A 20,380-nucleotide genomic window follows, 5' to 3' on the forward strand; every position below is an offset into this window, starting at 1 on the left:
ACACTTAAAAACCCACTTCCCCTTCCTGTCCTCGCCGGATCTTGTTGCCCTTGTGCCAATGAAAGCCTTTATTGTGAGCCTATTGCCTGTGTATCTAGACCCTTTGCTGTTGCCCCTGACTACAAACCGTTGCCACCTGCCCTGACCTTCTGCTACGTCTGACCTTGCCTTTTTCTTGTCCTTGTGTCCCGCACCTGTCTTAGCTGCCAGAGAGGTTGAGTCGCTACCGGGTGGAACGACCTAGGGGTTACCAGCCGCAGCAAGTCCATCCCACTTTGCGGCGGGCTCTGGTGAAAACCAGTAATCCCTTAGATTCCGTTCCCCTGGTACGGCCCACGCCATCGCCTGTCTGGCACAGAGGATCCACTACCCGTGTCCTCCCCGCATACCAGTCCAGATCCTGACAGAAATGTACATTTTATACCAGTATCAATCTATGTAAATAGGATCATATACCTCTGTATTTCTCATGGGCATAGGGTATATAGCATTGGTATAAGGTCTGCTGTAGAACAGACAGTGGTTTCCCAGAACACATACTTTAGAAATGTTTACAACTCCATACCCCTAAAAACAAGCACCTCAACAATAAACACATACCTTTCATACATACTTATCACCCATTTGCCTATCATGTCCATGGAATCATTCGCAAACACTGGCCTTTACTTATTTCAGCACATCCTGACATACCAGAGTTTCAACAACCTTTGATGCCTTGTTTCAAGAGACTGACAAACATACAAGACCAATTGATAAGGGCGGACATAGTCAGTGCTTCCCAATTGAGACAACGTACATTTAGTTCTCAGAAAAATTGTACTTTCCCTTGTTTTGCATGGCATTCAATGTAATTGTTACGCCGAGCGCTCCGGGTTCCCGCTCCTCCCCGGAGCGCTCGCTTCACCTCCTCCGCTGCAGCGCCCCGGTCACGTCCTCTGACCCGGGGCGCTGCGATCCTGCTGCTAGCCGGGATGCGATTCGCGATGCGGGTAGCGCCCGCTCGCGATGCGCACCCCGGCTCTCCTACCTGACTCGCTCCCCGTCTGTTCTGTCCCGGCGCGCGCGGCCCCGCTCCCTAGGGCGCGCGCGCGCCGGGTCTCTGCGATTTAAAGGGCCACTGCGCCGCTGATTGGCGCAGTGGTTCCAATTAGAGTTATCACCTGTGCACTCCCTATATTACCTCACTTCCCTTGCACTCCCTTGCCGGATCTTGTTGCCTTAGTGCCAGTGAAAGCGTTCCTTGTGTGTCCCTTGCCAGTGTTTCCAGACCTTCTGCCGTTGCCCCTGACTACGATCCTTGCTGCCTGCCCCGACCTTCTGCTACGTCCGACCTTGCTTCTGCCTACTCCCTTGTACCGCGCCTATCTTCAGCAGCCAGAGAGGTGAGCCGTTGCTAGTGGATACGACCTGGTCACTACCGCCGCAGCAAGACCATCCCGCTTTGCGGCGGGCTCTGGTGAAAACCAGTAGTGGCTTAGAACCGGTCCACTAGCACGGTCCACGCCAATCCCTCTCTGGCACAGAGGGTCCACTACCTGCCAGCCGGCATCGTGACAGTAGATCCGGCCATGGATCCCGCTGAAGTTCCTCTGCCAGTTGTCGCTGACCTCACCACGGTGGTCGCCCAGCAGTCACAACAGATTGCGCAACAAGGCCAACAGCTGTCTCAACTGACCGTTATGCTACAACAGTTGCTACCACAGCTTCAGCAGTCATCTCCTCCGCCAGCTCCTGCACCTCCTCCGCAGCGAGTGGCCGCTCCTGGGATACGCTTATCCTTGCCGGATAAGTTTGATGGGGACTCTAAGTTTTGCCGTGGCTTCCTTTCCCAATGTTCCCTGCATCTGGAGATGATGTCGGACCTGTTTCCCACTGAAAGGTCTAAGGTGGCGTTCGTAGTCAGTCTTCTGTCCGGAAAAGCCCTGTCATGGGCCACACCGCTCTGGGACCGCAATGACCCCGTCACTGCCTCAGTACACTCCTTCTTCTCGGAAATCCGAAGTATCTTTGAGGAACCTGCCCGAGCCTCTTCTGCTGAGACTGCCCTGTTGAACCTGGTCCAGGGTAATTCTTCCGTTGGCGAGTATGCCGTACAATTCCGTACACTTGCTTCAGAATTGTCCTGGAATAATGAGGCCCTCTGCGCGACCTTCAAAAAAGGCCTATCCAGCAACATTAAAGATGTTCTGGCCGCACGAGAAATTCCTGCTAATCTACATGAACTTATTCACCTAGCCACTCGCATTGACATGCGTTTTTCTGAAAGGCGTCAGGAACTCCGCCAAGATATGGACTCTGTTCGCACGAGGCGTTTCGTCTCCTCGGCTCCTCTCTCCTCTGGTCCCCTGCAATCTGTTCCTGTGCCTCCCGCCGTGGAGGCTATGCAGGTCGACCGGTCTCGCCTGACACCTCAAGAGAGGACACGATGCCGTATGGAGAACCTCTGCCTGTACTGTGCTAGTACCGAACACTTCCTGAGGGATTGTCCTATCCGTCCTCCCCGCCTGGAAAGACGTACGCTGACTCCGCACAAAGGTGAGACAGTCCTTGATGTCTACTCTGCTTCTCCACGTCTTACTGTGCCTGTGCGGATGTCTGCTTCTGCCTTCTCCTTCTCTACAGTGGCCTTCTTGGACTCTGGTTCTGCAGGAAATTTTATTTTGGCCTCTCTCGTCAACAGGTTCAACATCCCAGTGACCAGTCTCGCCAGACCCCTCTACATCAATTGTGTAAATAATGAAAGATTGGACTGTACCATACGTTTCCGCACGGAGCCCCTTCTTATGAGCATCGGATCTCATCATGAGAGGATTGAACTTTTGGTCCTCCCCAATTGCACCTCGGAGATTCTCCTTGGACTTCCCTGGCTTCAACTTCATTCCCCAACCCTGGATTGGTCCACTGGGGAGATCAAGAGTTGGGGGTCCTCTTGTTCCAAGAACTGTCTAAAACCGGTTCCCAGTAACCCTTGCCGTAACTCTGTGGTTCCTCCAGTAACCGGTCTCCCCAAGGCCTATATGGACTTCGCGGATGTTTTCTGCAAAAAACAAGCTGAGACTCTACCTCCTCACAGGCCTTATGATTGCCCTATCGACCTCCTCCCGGGTACTACTCCACCCCGGGGCAGAATTTATCCTCTCTCTGCCCCAGAGACTCTTGCCATGTCCGAATACGTCCAGGAGAATCTAAAAAGGGGCTTTATCCGTAAATCCTCCTCTCCTGCCGGAGCCGGATTTTTCTTTGTCTCCAAAAAAGATGGCTCCCTACGTCCTTGCATTGACTACCGCGGTCTTAATAAAATCACGGTTAAGAACCGCTACCCCTTACCCCTCATCTCTGAACTCTTTGATCGCCTCCAAGGTGCCCACATCTTCACTAAATTGGACTTAAGAGGCGCCTATAACCTCATCCGCATCAGAGAGGGGGACGAGTGGAAAACGGCATTTAACACCAGAGATGGACACTTTGAGTATCTGGTCATGCCCTTTGGACTGTGCAATGCCCCTGCCGTCTTCCAAGACTTTGTCAATGAAATTTTTCGTGATCTATTATACTCCTGTGTTGTGGTATATCTGGACGATATCCTAATTTTTTCTGCCAATCTAGAGGAACACCGCCGGCATGTCCGTATGGTTCTTCAGAGACTTCGTGACAACCAACTCTATGCCAAAATTGAGAAATGTCTGTTTGAATGCCAATCTCTTCCTTTTCTAGGATATTTGGTCTCTGGCCAGGGACTACAGATGGATCCAGACAAACTCTCTGCCGTCTTAAATTGGCCACGCCCCTCCGGACTCCGTGCTATCCAACGCTTTTTGGGGTTCGCCAATTATTACAGGCAATTTATTCCACATTTTTCTACCATTGTGGCTCCTATCGTGGCTTTAACCAAGAAAAATGCTGATCCCAAGTCCTGGCCTCCTCAAGCAGAAGACTCCTTTAAACAACTCAAGTCTGCCTTTTCTTCGGCTCCCGTGCTCTCCAGACCTGACCCTTCCAAACCCTTCCTATTGGAGGTTGATGCCTCCTCAGTAGGAGCTGGAGCTGTTCTTCTACAAAAAAATCCTTCCGGGCATGCTGTCACTTGTGGTTTTTTCTCTAGGACCTTCTCTCCAGCGGAGAGGAACTACTCCATCGGGGATCGAGAACTTCTAGCCATTAAATTAGCACTTGAGGAATGGAGGCATCTGCTGGAGGGATCAAGATTTCCTGTTATTATCTACACCGACCACAAGAACCTCTCCTACCTCCAGTCGGCCCAACGGCTGAATCCTCGCCAGGCCCGGTGGTCTCTGTTCTTTGCCCGATTTAATTTTGAGATCCACTTTCGTCCTGCCGATAAGAACATTAGAGCCGATGCTCTCTCTCGTTCCTCGGATGCCTCAGAAGTTGATCTCCCTCCGCAACACATCATTCCACCTGACTGCCTGATCTCCACTTCTCCTGCCTCCATCAGACAGACTCCTCCAGGAAAGACCTTTGTTTCTCCACGCCAACGCCTCGGAATCCTCAAATGGGGTCACTCCTCCCATCTCGCAGGTCATGCGGGCATCAAGAAATCTGTGCAACTCATCTCCCGCTTCTATTGGTGGCCAACTCTGGAGACGGATGTTGGGGACTTTGTGCGAGCCTGCACTATCTGTGCCCGGGATAAGACTCCTCGCCAGAAGCCCGCTGGTTTTCTTCATCCTCTGCCTGTCCCCGAACAGCCTTGGTCTCTGATTGGTATGGATTTTATTACTGATTTACCCCCTTCCCGTGGCAACACCGTTATTTGGGTGGTCGTTGATCGATTCTCCAAAATGGCACATTTCATTCCTCTTCCTGGTCTTCCTTCTGCGCCTCAGTTGGCTAAACAATTTTTTGTACACATTTTTCGTCTTCACGGGTTGCCTACGCAGATTGTCTCGGATAGAGGGGTCCAATTCGTGTCTAAATTCTGGAGAGCTCTCTGTAAACAACTCAAGATTAAATTAAATTTTTCCTCTGCATATCATCCCCAGTCCAATGGACAAGTAGAAAGAATTAACCAGATCCTGGGTGATTATTTGCGACATTTTGTTTCCTCCCGCCAGGATGACTGGGCAGATCTCCTTCCATGGGCCGAATTCTCGTATAACTTCAGGGTCTCTGAATCTTCCTCCAAATCCCCATTTTTCGTGGTGTACGGCCGTCACCCTCTTCCCCCCCTCCCTACCCCCTTGCCCTCTGGTCTGCCCGCTGTGGATGAAATTTCTCGTGACCTTTCCATTATATGGAGAGAGACCCAAAATTCTCTCTTACAGGCTTCTTCACGCATGAAGAGGTTCGCGGATAAGAAAAGAAGAGCTCCCCCCGTTTTTTCCCCTGGAGACAAGGTATGGCTCTCCGCTAAATATGTCCGCTTCCGTGTCCCTAGCTACAAGTTGGGACCACGCTATCTTGGTCCTTTCAAAATTCTGTGTCAAATTAATCCTGTCTCTTATAAACTTCTTCTTCCTCCTTCTCTTCGTATCCCTAATGCCTTTCACGTCTCTCTTCTCAAACCACTCATCCTCAACCGTTTTTCTCCCAAATCTGTTCCTCCCACTCCTGTTTCCGGCTCCTCGGACGTCTTCTCGGTCAAGGAGATTTTGGCTGCCAAAAAGGTCAGAGGAAAAAATTTTTTTTTAGTAGACTGGGAGGGTTGTGGTCCTGAAGAGAGATCCTGGGAACCTGAGGACAACATCCTTGACAAAAGTCTGCTCCTCAGGTTCTCAGGCTCCAAGAAGAGGGGGAGACCCAAGGGGGGGGGTACTGTTACGCCGAGCGCTCCGGGTTCCCGCTCCTCCCCGGAGCGCTCGCTTCACCTCCTCCGCTGCAGCGCCCCGGTCACGTCCTCTGACCCGGGGCGCTGCGATCCTGCTGCTAGCCGGGATGCGATTCGCGATGCGGGTAGCGCCCGCTCGCGATGCGCACCCCGGCTCTCCTACCTGACTCGCTCCCCGTCTGTTCTGTCCCGGCGCGCGCGGCCCCGCTCCCTAGGGCGCGCGCGCGCCGGGTCTCTGCGATTTAAAGGGCCACTGCGCCGCTGATTGGCGCAGTGGTTCCAATTAGAGTTATCACCTGTGCACTCCCTATATTACCTCACTTCCCTTGCACTCCCTTGCCGGATCTTGTTGCCTTAGTGCCAGTGAAAGCGTTCCTTGTGTGTCCCTTGCCAGTGTTTCCAGACCTTCTGCCGTTGCCCCTGACTACGATCCTTGCTGCCTGCCCCGACCTTCTGCTACGTCCGACCTTGCTTCTGCCTACTCCCTTGTACCGCGCCTATCTTCAGCAGCCAGAGAGGTGAGCCGTTGCTAGTGGATACGACCTGGTCACTACCGCCGCAGCAAGACCATCCCGCTTTGCGGCGGGCTCTGGTGAAAACCAGTAGTGGCTTAGAACCGGTCCACTAGCACGGTCCACGCCAATCCCTCTCTGGCACAGAGGGTCCACTACCTGCCAGCCGGCATCGTGACAGTAATAATGTCACTAAAGGGGACAAAGTGTACCAGATATTGAATGGAAAACCGTATCCCATCAAAGGCTACCATACATGCAATTCATCATATGTGGAATACTGGATCAAGTGCCCCTGTGGTCTCGCATATGTAGGTGAGACCCCCCATCATGTGCGAGACCGCATCTCACAACATAAGTCCATAATCCGGAGAAAGAATGACCTTATACCAATTACCCACCACTTTTTGAAAGCAGGACATACCATAGCACAATTGAGGTTTGTGGTACTGGAATATATACCCAGACCCAGACGAGGGGGCGACAGGATTAAGACTCTTAAGACACGTGAGGCGTACTAGATACACACTCTCCAAACTCTCGAGAGGACTGAAAATGACATCATGCAACTGTAAAAATTATGCTGTACTTTAATCTAATTTGATGTTCTCTTTTATGTCAACTGACCAGCGGATTCACTGTGGAGGTCTTATTTTCGACACATGTATCATTTTTGTATTCACCTATACCCACTTCTGTTAGCTCCTCTCCCTTTCTTTCACTATTTATTTCATAACTTATTCCTTCATCTAAACTTTCTCCCTTTTTCTGGTCCTGGCTTCCCCTTCCCGAAACGTCAGCTTGTATATAAAAGATTGCTAAAAAAAAAATTCACCTATACTTCATCTACCTTGAGTGCCAAGTTTTCTTCTACTTTGATACAACAGTTTGGGAACCTACTTGAGCGCCAAGAAATTGGAGAGTGCCATATTTCTCTCTTAAGGCTACTTTTACACTGCCGTTGTGCCTTGTCCAGAACGTCCGATAAGCCCTATTTTTTTCCTATAACAGCCGTTATCTGGACAGGGCACAACGGGCAAAAAACGGGTCCCAATGTATCCCATTATAGTCAATGAGGTCCGTGGGGCGACTGTTGTTTTGAAGTGGGAGTAGCTTGCAGTATTTTTTCTCCTGCAATTCTCCCCGGGTTCCCTGACAGCCGTCACACTACCGTGTGACAGACAGTCTGCAACTGAGGCTGGGGGGGGGACCTGCACCACTGATCTGAGTTTGAATCCGGAGGTTTGCAGCCTCCATAATGGGACATTGTAACTTGTATGAGTTACACATTTGATATTTATTTTAGGGGACGTGAACGGTAATTATTTTGATCGTCAGTATTTCAGTTCATTTTCCACTCCTCCAGTGCATACTGCAAACGTCTATTATTAAAATTGATTAGGAGCAAGTTATATTGATCAGTGGACTGTGATCTGTGGTTTTAACTATTTGAGGAACCAATTTTAATGCATATCAATAAATCTTATTTATTGTTTCACAATATACACAAGTAGGTTTAAAGGACATCGTTAGCAAAATACAACAGGATAGGGGAGAATCGTTTGATCGCGAGGGGGGTATGACCATTGGGACCTCCCGCAATCTCCTGCACGGGAGCCACTTCTCTGCCATAGCTCTCCCATGCAGTAGGCGTGCCGGCCACAGCGTGACATCGCGGACGACACATCTCCTCCATGTATTTCTATGGGAGAGATGGCATGAACACTGTCTCCCCCCCCCCCCTCCCATAGAACTGTATGGGGAGGGGGCATACTGTCGACCTCAGAGAGGTCGACGCTACGCACATTAGCCGCGCACATACAGCGGCAATGCTGGGCCCCGTGCAGAAGATCGTGGAGGGTCCCAGCAGTCGGATCCCCCGCGATCAGACACTTATCCCCTATCCCCTAGGGGATAAGTTGTATTTTGACGCAGATGTCCTTTAAAGATAAGGGCTTTTATACCTCGTAATCCGAGAGAGTCAGTCTCTCTGTAAGACTCAGGGATATATATATATAACGTTATTTATCCCAGTCCTACCCTGGGGCACTGTTGTGTTTATATTAACACATTTGTTGACTGCTCTGTTGGGTGGCTGGTAGTAAGCCACCTGTATAGACAGGCATTTTTTTTGTAAAGTCTGTGCTGGACAAGCAGGGTTAATTTTGTGCATTTTTATGCCTGAGTGTAAAAAGGCTGTATTTTTTGTTTGCTGGAAAATAAATAAATAAATAAAAAAATAAAACAGGAGAAGCCCTATTTAAACTTTACTTTCATGTCCCTGTCTCTGACTACTATTTTGCCAATATTTGTCTGACTCAAAGGAACTAATCTCGCATACTATAAATTCCTGCTGTTTGCTCATCACTGGTCCAAATATATTCAGGTCCACATTTTGAAAGGAAGGGAGCAGCATGCAGAAAATATATCTAGATCCCCGTTTTAGGGTATTTTAACACTTTAAATACTGATTATTAGAAAGGAGTTGGCACTGTACATGTATCATGTATATCTCCTTCATTGTGAACACCCCATATTATCATTATGAAGATGACACTATACATGTATGTTTATCTTCTTCATTGTGAACACCCCATAGGATCATTTAGAAGATGAAACTGTACATGTATCATGTATATCTCATTCATTGTGAACATCCTATAGGATCATTATAAAGGAGATAACATTGTACATGTATCATGTATATATCCTCCATTGTGATGTCCCCCATTGGATGATTATGAAAGAGATGACACTGTACATGTTTCATGTATACCTCCTCCATTGTAATCACCCCTTTGGATCATTATGAAAAAGATCTCACTGTACATGTATCATGTATATCTCCTCCATTGTCATCACTCCATAGGATCATTATAAAGTAGATGGCACTGTACATGTATCATGTATATCTCCTCCATTGTTATCACCCCCTTTGGATCATTATAAAGTAGACGGCACTGTACATGTATCATGTATATCTCCTCCATTGTCATCACCTCCGTTGGATCATTATAAAGTAGACGGCACTGTACATGTATCATGTATATCTCCTCCATTGTCATCACCCCCTTTAGATCATTATAAAGTAGACGGCACTGTACATGTATCATGTATATCTCCTCCATTGTGATCATCCCCTTTGGATCATTATAAAGTAGACGGCACTGTACATGTATCATGTATATCTCCTCCATTGTGATCACCCCCTTTGGATCATTATAAAGTAGACGGCACTGTACATGTATCATGTATATCTCCTCCATTGTGATCACCCCCTTTGGGTCATTATAAAGTAGACGGCACTGTACATGTATCATGTATATCTCCTCCATTGTGATCATCCCCTTTGGATCATTATAAAGTAGACGGCACTGTACATGTATCATGTATATCTCCTCCATTGTGATCACCCCCTTTGGGTCATTATAAAGTAGACGGCACTGTACATGTATCATGTATACCTCCTCCATTGTCATCACCCCCGTTGGATCATTATAAAGTAGACGGCACTGTACATGTATCATATATATATATATATATATCTCCTTTATTGTGATCACCCCATAGAATCATTATAAAGTAGACAGCACTGTGCATGTATCATGTATACCTCCTCCATTGTCATCACCTCCGTTGGATCATTATAAAGTAGACGGCACTGTACATGTATCATATATATATATATATATATATATATATATATCTCCTTTATTGTGATCACCCCATAGAATCATTATAAAGTAGACGGCACTGTACATGTATCATATATATATCTCCTCCATTGTGATCACCCCCTTTGGATCATTATAAAGTAGACGGCACTGTACATGTATCATGTATATCTCCTCCATTGTCATCACCTCCGTTGGATCATTATAAAGTAGACGGCACTGTACATGTATCATGTATATCTCCTCCATTGTCATCACCCCCTTTGGATCATTATAAAGTAGACGGCACTGTACATGTATCATGTATATCTCCTCCATTGTGATCACCCCCTTTGGATCATTATAAAGTAGACGGCACTGTACATGTATCATGTATATCTCCTCCATTGTGATCACCCCCTTTGGATCATTATAAAGTAGACGGCACTGTACATGTATCACGTATATCTCCTCCATTGTGATCACCCCCGTTGGATCATTATAAAGTAGATGGCACTGTACATGATCTCCTCCATTGTGATCACCCCATAGGATCATTATAAAGTAGATGGCACTGTACATGTATCATGTATATCTCCTCCATTGTGATCACCCCATAGGATCATTATAAAGTAGATGGCACTGTACATGTATCATGTATGCCTCCTCCATTGTGATCACCCCATAGGATCATTATAAAGTAGATGGCACTGTACATGTATCATGTATGCCTCCTCCATTGTGATCACCCCCGTTGGATCATTATAAAGTAGATGGCACTGTACATGTATATCTCCTCCATTGTGATCACCCCATAGGATCATTATAAAGTAGACGGCACTGTACATGGATCATGTATATCTCCTCCATTGTGATCACCCCCGTTGGATCATTATAAAGTAGATGGCACTGTACATGTATATCTCCTCCATTGTGATCACCCCCGTTGGATCATTATAAAGTAGATGGCACTGTACATGGATCATGTATATCTCCTCCATTGTCATCACCTCCGTTGGATCATTATAAAGTAGACGGCACTGTACATGTATCATGTATATCTCCTCCATTGTCATCACCCCCTTTGGATCATTATAAAGTAGATGGCACTGTACATGTATCATGTATATCTCCTCCATTGTGATCATCCCCTTTGGATCATTATAAAGTAGACGGCACTGTACATGTATCATGTATATCTCCTCCATTGTGATCACCCCCTTTGGATCATTATAAAGTAGACGGCACTGTACATGTATCATGTATATCTCCTCCATTGTGATCACCCCCTTTGGGTCATTATAAAGTAGACGGCACTGTACATGTATCATGTATATCTCCTCCATTGTGATCACCCCCTTTGGATCATTATAAAGTAGACGGCACTGTACATGTATCATGTATATCTCCTCCATTGTGATCATCCCCTTTGGATCATTATAAAGTAGACGGCACTGTACATGTATCATGTATATCTCCTCCATTGTGATCACCCCCTTTGGGTCATTATAAAGTAGACGGCACTGTACATGTATCATGTATACCTCCTCCATTGTCATCACCCCCGTTGGATCATTATAAAGTAGACGGCACTGTACATGTATCATATATATATATATCTCCTTTATTGTGATCACCCCATAGAATCATTATAAAGTAGACGGCACTGTGCATGTATCATGTATACCTCCTCCATTGTCATCACCTCCGTTGGATCATTATAAAGTAGACGGCACTGTACATGTATCATATATATATATATATATATATATATATCTCCTTTATTGTGATCACCCCATAGAATCATTATAAAGTAGACGGAACTGTACATGTATCATATATATATATCTCCTTTATTGTGATAACCCCATAGAATCATTATAAAGTAGATGGCACTGTACATGTATCATGTATATCTCCTCCATTGTCATCACTCCATAGGATCATTATAAAGTAGACGGCACTGTACATGTATCATGTATATCTCCTCCATTGTGATCACCCCCTTTGGATCATTATAAAGTAGACGGCACTGTACATGTATCATGTATATCTCCTCCATTGTCATCACCTCCGTTGGATCATTATAAAGTAGACGGCACTGTACATGTATCATGTATATCTCCTCCATTGTGATCACCCCCGTTGGATCATTATAAAGTAGATGGCACTGTACATGTATATCTCCTCCATTGTGATCACCCCATAGGATCATTATAAAGTAGATGGCACTGTACATGTATCATGTATATCTCCTCCATTGTGATCACCCCATAGGATCATTATAAAGTAGATGGCACTGTACATGTATCATGTATGCCTCCTCCATTGTGATCACCCCATAGGATCATTATAAAGTAGATGGCACTGTACATGTATCATGTATGCCTCCTCCATTGTGATCACCCCCGTTGGATCATTATAAAGTAGATGGCACTGTACATGTATATCTCCTCCATTGTGATCACCCCATAGGATCATTATAAAGTAGACGGCACTGTACATGGATCATGTATATCTCCTCCATTGTGATCACCCCCGTTGGATCATTATAAAGTAGATGGCACTGTACATGTATATCTCCTCCATTGTGATCACCCCCGTTGGATCATTATAAAGTAGATGGCACTGTACATGGATCATGTATATCTCCTCCATTGTCATCACCTCCGTTGGATCATTATAAAGTAGACGGCACTGTACATGTATCATGTATATCTCCTCCATTGTCATCACCCCCTTTGGATCATTATAAAGTAGACGGCACTGTACATGTATCATGTATATCTCCTCCATTGTGATCATCCCCTTTGGATCATTATAAAGTAGACGGCACTGTACATGTATCATGTATATCTCCTCCATTGTGATCACCCCCTTTGGATCATTATAAAGTAGACGGCACTGTACATGTATCATGTATATCTCCTCCATTGTGATCACCCCCTTTGGGTCATTATAAAGTAGACGGCACTGTACATGTATCATGTATATCTCCTCCATTGTGATCACCCCCTTTGGATCATTATAAAGTAGACGGCACTGTACATGTATCATGTATATCTCCTCCATTGTGATCATCCCCTTTGGATCATTATAAAGTAGACGGCACTGTACATGTATCATGTATATCTCCTCCATTGTGATCACCCCCTTTGGGTCATTATAAAGTAGACGGCACTGTACATGTATCATGTATACCTCCTCCATTGTCATCACCCCCGTTGGATCATTATAAAGTAGACGGCACTGTACATGTATCATATATATATATATCTCTTTATTGTGATCACCCCATAGAATCATTATAAAGTAGACGGCACTGTGCATGTATCATGTATACCTCCTCCATTGTCATCACCTCCGTTGGATCATTATAAAGTAGACGGCACTGTACATGTATCATATATATATATATATATATATATATATCTCCTTTATTGTGATCACCCCATAGAATCATTATAAAGTAGACGGAACTGTACATGTATCATATATATATATCTCCTTTATTGTGATAACCCCATAGAATCATTATAAAGTAGATGGCACTGTACATGTATCATGTATATCTCCTCCATTGTGATCACCCCCGTTGGATCATTATAAAGTAGACGGCACTGTACATGTATCATGTATGCCTCCTCCATTGTGATCACCCCCGTTGGATCATTATAAAGTAGATGGCACTGTACATGTATATCTCCTCCATTGTGATCACCCCATAGGATCATTATAAAGTAGACGGCACTGTACATGGATCATGTATATCTCCTCCATTGTGATCACCCCCGTTGGATCATTATAAAGTAGATGGCACTGTACATGTATATCTCCTCCATTGTGATCACCCCCGTTGGATCATTATAAAGTAGATGGCACTGTACATGTATATCTCCTCCATTGTGATCACCCCATAGGATCATTATAAAGTAGATGGCACTGTACATGTATCATGTATGCCTCCTCCATTGTGATCACCCCATAGGATCATTATAAAGTAGATGGCACTGTACATGTATCATGTATGCCTCCTCCATTGTGATCACCCCCGTTGGATCATTATAAAGTAGATGGCACTGTACATGTATATCTCCTCCATTGTGATCACCCCATAGGATCATTATAAAGTAGACGGCACTGTACATGGATCATGTATATCTCCTCCATTGTGATCACCCCCGTTGGATCATTATAAAGTAGATGGCACTGTACATGTATATCTCCTCCATTGTGATCACCCCATAGGATCATTATAAAGTAGATGGCACTGTACATGTATCATGTATATCTCCTCCATTGTCATCACCCCATAGGATCATTATAAAGTAGATGGCACTGTACATGTATCATGTATATCTCCTCCATTGTGATCACCCCATAGGATCATTAAAAAGTAGATGGCACTGTACATGTATATCTCCTCCATTGTGATCACCCCATAGGATCATTATAAAGTAGATGGCACTGTACATGTATATCTCCTCCATTGTGATCACCCCATAGGATAATTATAAAGTAGATGGCACTGTACATGTATCATGTATGCCTCCTCCATTGTGATCACCCCATAGGATCATTATAAAGTAGATGGCACTGTACATGTATCATGTATGCCTCCTCCATTGTGATCACCCCATAGGATCATTATAAAGTAGACGGCACTGTACATGTATCATGTATGCCTCCCTCATTGTGATCACCCCATAGGATCATTATAAAGTAGATGGCACTGTACATGTATATCTCCTCCATTGTGATCACCCCATAGGATCATTATAAAGTAGATGGCACTGTACATGTATATCTCCTCCATTGTGATCACCCCATAGGATCATTATAAAGTAGACGACACTGTACATGGATCATGTATATCTCCTCCATTGTGATCACCCCATAGGATCATTATAAAGTAGACGGCACTGTACATGTATCATGTATGCCTCCTCCATTGTGATCACCCCATTGGATCATTATAAAGTAGATGGCACTGTACATGTATCATGTATATCTCCTCCATTGTGATCACCCCATAGGATCATTATAAAGTAGATGGCACTGTACATGTATCATGTATATCTCCTCTATTGTGATCACCCCATAGGATCATTATAAAGTAGATGGCACTGTACATGTATCATGTATGCCTCCTCCATTGTGATCACCCCATAGGATCATTATAAAGTAGACGGCACTGTACATGTATCATGTATGCCTCCTCCATTGTGATCACCCCATAGGATCATTATAAAGTAGACGGCACTGTACATGTATCATGTATATCTCCTCCATTGTGATCACCCCATAGGATCATTATAAAGTAGATGGCACTGTACATGTATCATGTATGCCTCCTCCATTGTGATCACCTCCGTTGGATCATTATAAAGTAGATGGCACTGTACATGTATCATGTATATCTCCTCTATTGTGATCACCCCATAGGATCATTATAAAGTAGATGGCACTGTACATGTATCATGTATATCTCCTCTATTGTGATCACCCCATAGGATCATTATAAAGTAGATGGCACTGTACATGTATCATGTATGCCTCCTCCATTGTGATCACCCCATAGGATCATTATAAAGTAGACGGCACTGTACATGTATCATGTATGCCTCCTCCATTGTGATCACCCCATAGGATCATTATAAAGTAGACGGCACTGTACATGTATCATGTATATCTCCTCCATTGTGATCACCCCATAGGATCATTATAAAGTAGATGGCACTGTACATGTATCATGTATGCCTCCTCCATTGTGATCACCTCCGTTGGATCATTATAAAGTAGATGGCACTGTACATGTATCATGTATATCTCCTCTATTGTGATCACCCCATAGGATCATTATAAAGTAGATGGCACTGTACATGTATCATGTATATCTCCTCTATTGTGATCACCCCATAGGATCATTATAAAGTAGATGGCACTGTACATGGCATGCCTCCTCCATTGTGATCACTCTTAGGGGGTCTCCAGGACAGAGCACCAGTATGTGTTATCACTCCTATCCCTTGTTGCATGTCTAATGTTAGTGGAGAGGCAGAAGCCCACCAGTGGGTGTCTGGGGCTATGAAGGTGGTGTGAGGGGAGGAGACAAGAGGTGCCCTCCCTCCCCTAGAGCAGCTGCTGTTGTGTTGTAGCTCGCCACACTAGCCTCACAGACCTGGCATGTGCCACCTTGCAGCGCTGATCCCTGGGAGGAGTGGTGCCTATGGGGTGTGAGCTGCAGCCTGCACTGCACTAGGAGGAGGAGGAGAGAAGGAAGGAAGAAGTGAGGGAGGAGGAGGTGGGATTGTGCGGGATGCCAGATGCTGCTGCCTTGTGTTGTTGATCTGCTGCTGCTGCTGTGATCCCTGGATATACTCGGGTGGCACCTCCATGTAAACCCATTACAATGTGGCAGATCCCCGAGCAGTGCTGCTGCCCTCTAGACCCGCTCCCGTCCCGACACTGAGGCATCTTCTGCAGCACAAGCCTGGCACAGATGGTGAGGAGCCTGAGGTGGGTACAGTGTTGTCAGCTGTGGTAGATCGGTGTGTGGGTACAGGGCAGACATGTACATACAGATCTGTTATTATTCTCCGCTATAACCACGCCTTGCATGCTACTGGTGTGCGATCGCAGCTCAGAGCAGAGCGGCTCCCAGCAGACTAGTGGGAGGGGCCGGCAGGTGGGCGGGGCTTTACTGTGTGCAGCGCAGATGAGGGGAGATCTATAGGCTCCAGCTGTTGTGGAGGATGTCTTCATGGGATGTCACGGGAATTATTGGGACACTAGGTGCTAGGTTATGGGGTCCACACATCCCTCTGGACCCAGTGTATTATTACGTCTGATGCCCATCTGCTTTATGACTAAATAACTTACAGTAAGGGCTCAGGGAGGTGACGTCACTAGTGCTAGTAATCTTTAATAAATTATGATCACTTAGTGCAGTGTTTCCAAACCAGAGCGCCTCCAGCTGTTGCAAAACTACAACTCTCAGCATGCCCGGACAGCCAAAGGCTGTCCGTGCACGCTGGGAGTTGTAGTTTTGCAACAGCTGAAGGCACCGTGGTTGGGAAACACTGACTTAGGCTGCATTCACATCTCATTTTGGCAATACGGTTCCCGTATCCGATTTCAGTGAAAAAAAACGTGTAGGAACCATATTGCAAACCGTATGTATAGACATTTCATAGAAAACCGTATGCTAACCGTAGCATCCGGCCGTGTACGTTTTGCATCATTTACGGTTTTATCCGTTTGTTTCCTGTCTCCAAAACCGTAGTCAACTACGGTTTTATGTCCGGGTGAAAAACCGGATACAACCCGTATACGTTTTTGTTGTTTTTGATGGGGGTCTTTTAATGGGGGTCTATGGGAACCGCACTGAACCGTATGTGCGTACGGTTCTATCCGGTTGCACAATATGATTTTGCAGTTTGCACATGTGAAAGTTCTTCCCACAAATAGAACAAGAAGAACTTTATTTAATTAAAAACAAACATAAAACCGTATCTGTTTTAAAAAAACAAAAACTTATTAAACCTTATGCAACCGGACATCCGTTTTCAAACTGTATACTAGGGATCGACCGATATCGATTTTTTAGGGCCGATACCGATAATCTGTGGAGCTTAAGGCCGATAGCCCATAACTTATACCGATATTCTGGTATAAAATATCGTCTATTTCTCTCTAACACCCCCCCCCCCCCCAGAAGCCGCTGTAGATCATTGATTTAAAGCGGGTGCTTTAAATCTTTAAATCAATGAACTGCAGTGGCTTTTGCGGTGCCAGAGACCGCCGCCGCCACCCACTTCTCTAACCCTGCCTGTATAATGCCCCCCTGACTTATAATACCACCTGTCCTGTGCCCTTCATATATAATGCCCCATGTCCTGTGCCCCTCACATATAATGCCCCCTGAGGGGGCAGAACAGGGGGCATTATATGTGAGGGGCACAGAAAATGGGGCATTATATGTGGGAGCACATGACGGGGGCATTATATGTGAGGAAGACAAGACATGGGGCATTATATGTGGGGGTCACAGGACGGGGGTATTATATATGAGGGGCACATGACAGGGGGGGGGGATTATATGTGGGGGCACATGACGGGGGATTATATGTGGGGGCACATGACAGCCCCCCCCCCCTATATGTGCCCATATAATGCTCCCCTGACTTATACCCCATGTCCTGTGCCCCTCACATATATTGCCCCATGTCCTGTGCCCCTCACATACTGTGCCTTTCACATATAATGCCCCTTGTCCTGCCCCCTCAGGGGGCATTATATGTGAGGGGCACAGGACATGGGGCATTCTATGTGAGGGGCACAGGACATGGGGCATTATATGTGAGGGGCACAGGACATGGTGCATTATATGTAAGGGGCACAGGACAGGGGCTATTATAAGTCAGGGAAGCATTATATGGGCACATGACAGGGGGGGGGGCTGTCATGTGCCCCCCATATAATGCCCCATGTCCTGTGTTCCTCACATATAATACCCCACTGACGCATGCCCCTCACTTATATTTGCCCCCCTCACTTATAATTTGCCCGTCCATCCATACAGCGCCCGAGCAGTGCTCACCTTTCTCACACGCTGCTAAATTCTTGTACTGTGAGTGAGAGCTGCAGGGACGTGATCTCCGGGCGCCAGCGCGATGATGTGATGTCATCACGCCGGCCTGCCGTGGATGGCGTCCCTGCGGCTCTCACTGACAGTACAAGAATGAAGCAGCGTGAGAAAGGTGAGGGAGTGGAGGAGCGGGACAGCTGACAGCTCCCGCTCCACCATGCTGTCAGCTGTCAGGCAAAGGTCAGCTGTCGTATTTGCAAAGGGTTAATCTAAACTAGATTGCTCTGCACGGCAAAACAAGGCGTGCGCACGAATCGCGGGACTTCAGTCCCGGCCTGAAGTTCAGGGCCGGGACTGAAGTCCCGCGATTCGTGCGCACGCCTTGTTTTGCGCATTATCTGCATTATCGGCAGGTTAGAAGCCGATTCCGATAACGGCAAAAAATCGATAATCGGTCGATCCCTACGGTATACGGTTTAAAACCGTAGAGAGGTCTATACGGTTGTACACGGTTCGGTCCGGTTTTGAGACATACTTTTTTTTACAAAAAACTGATACGGGAACCGTATTGCAAAAACGAGATGTGAATGCAGCCGTAGCGAGAACATTTTGTATTACAAGACCAGGGAGGTGACATTTGAATGCATCTCCAGGTGTATATAGGATGCTATTATGTATCTAAGACGTGATGACTTATTGAGATCATTAGGGTGCATGCATACCACGTTTTTCCAATGCAGTTCCCGTATCAGGTTTTTGATGAAAAACGGATTCCTCAAAACAGGACTAAACTGTATCAAAACGTGTGTAAACATTTTAACCCACATACGGTTGAAAACCGTATACGGTTTGAAAAATTATGTCCGGTTGCATCCGTTTATTTAAGAAAAAAACGTATACGTTTTTAACTTTTCACTCCATTTTGAATAAAGTTTCACTTGTTTGATTGAAATTCCAAGAGAAAAAACTGTGCAAAGTCAAAAACCGGATGGTGAAAACCGGATGGAACCGTACGCGCAGACAGTTCTGTACGGTTCCCATTGACTCCCATGTTTAAAAAAAACATACGGTTTAATACAGTTTTTCACCTGGACCAAAAAACGTGGTAGACTATGATTTTGGGTATAGGTAAAAAAAAAATGGACAAAACCGTATAAGACGCAAAACGGACTTAAACAGATGATGCGTTTGACATATATGGTTTACAATGTTAAGTCAATGCATACGGTTTTCTATACAGTTCCATACGGTTTTTAACTTGAATCCGTATACGGGAACTGTATAGCAAAAACGTGTGCATGCACCCTTGTGCAGCCCTGCGTAGGACTGTTGTTTTGTTTTTTTAAGTCTGGCTCCTGCCCGCTCCCAGATGGATTTCTGACCACTACCGTCCACTCCCGCAAGATATGTTCTGCTCCCACAAACATTTTGTCACAGCTTTTAGAATTAGCAACCCCCCCCTAATTCCATTTCATTACTCCCTGGGCCATTTTTCTTCCACAAAAACTTTCAAACGGCTAAAGATATTAACATGAAACTTGCCACACATGTTACTTATATGTCAGCAACAAACATAGGATAGGTGATTTAACCCTTACTCACCCCCATTTGCCAGGGGCGGGGCTTATGTTTAAAGTCCCATGCAAGTCAATGGGAAATATATGTTACTGCATAACTTCCAAATGGCTGGAGATATTTCGATAATAATTGGTCACATGTTACTTATATGTCCACTTAAAATGCAGGATAGTTAATTTAACCCTTAACTACCCCCATTTGTGAGGGTCGGGTTTTTGTTTAAAGTCCCATGCAAATCAATGGAAAATGTATCTTC

General features: G+C 45.7%; 1 protein-coding gene across 2 annotated transcripts in view; it reads left to right on the forward strand.

Moving 5' to 3' along the window:
* Nucleotides 1-16,104: 16,104 nt before the first annotated feature.
* NCOA7 (nuclear receptor coactivator 7) overlaps nt 16,105-20,380 on the forward strand; it is a 211,120-nt gene continuing 206,844 nt past the window's right edge. For both annotated transcript variants that reach the window (XM_056566476.1, XM_056566480.1), the window contains exon 1: nt 16,105-16,475. The gene's annotated coding sequence lies outside the window, so the exon portion shown is untranslated. The remainder of the gene's footprint in view (nt 16,476-20,380) is intronic.

Source organism: Hyla sarda, chromosome 3, assembly GCF_029499605.1.
Source record: "Hyla sarda isolate aHylSar1 chromosome 3, aHylSar1.hap1, whole genome shotgun sequence".
Classification (NCBI taxonomy): Eukaryota; Metazoa; Chordata; class Amphibia; order Anura; family Hylidae; genus Hyla; species Hyla sarda.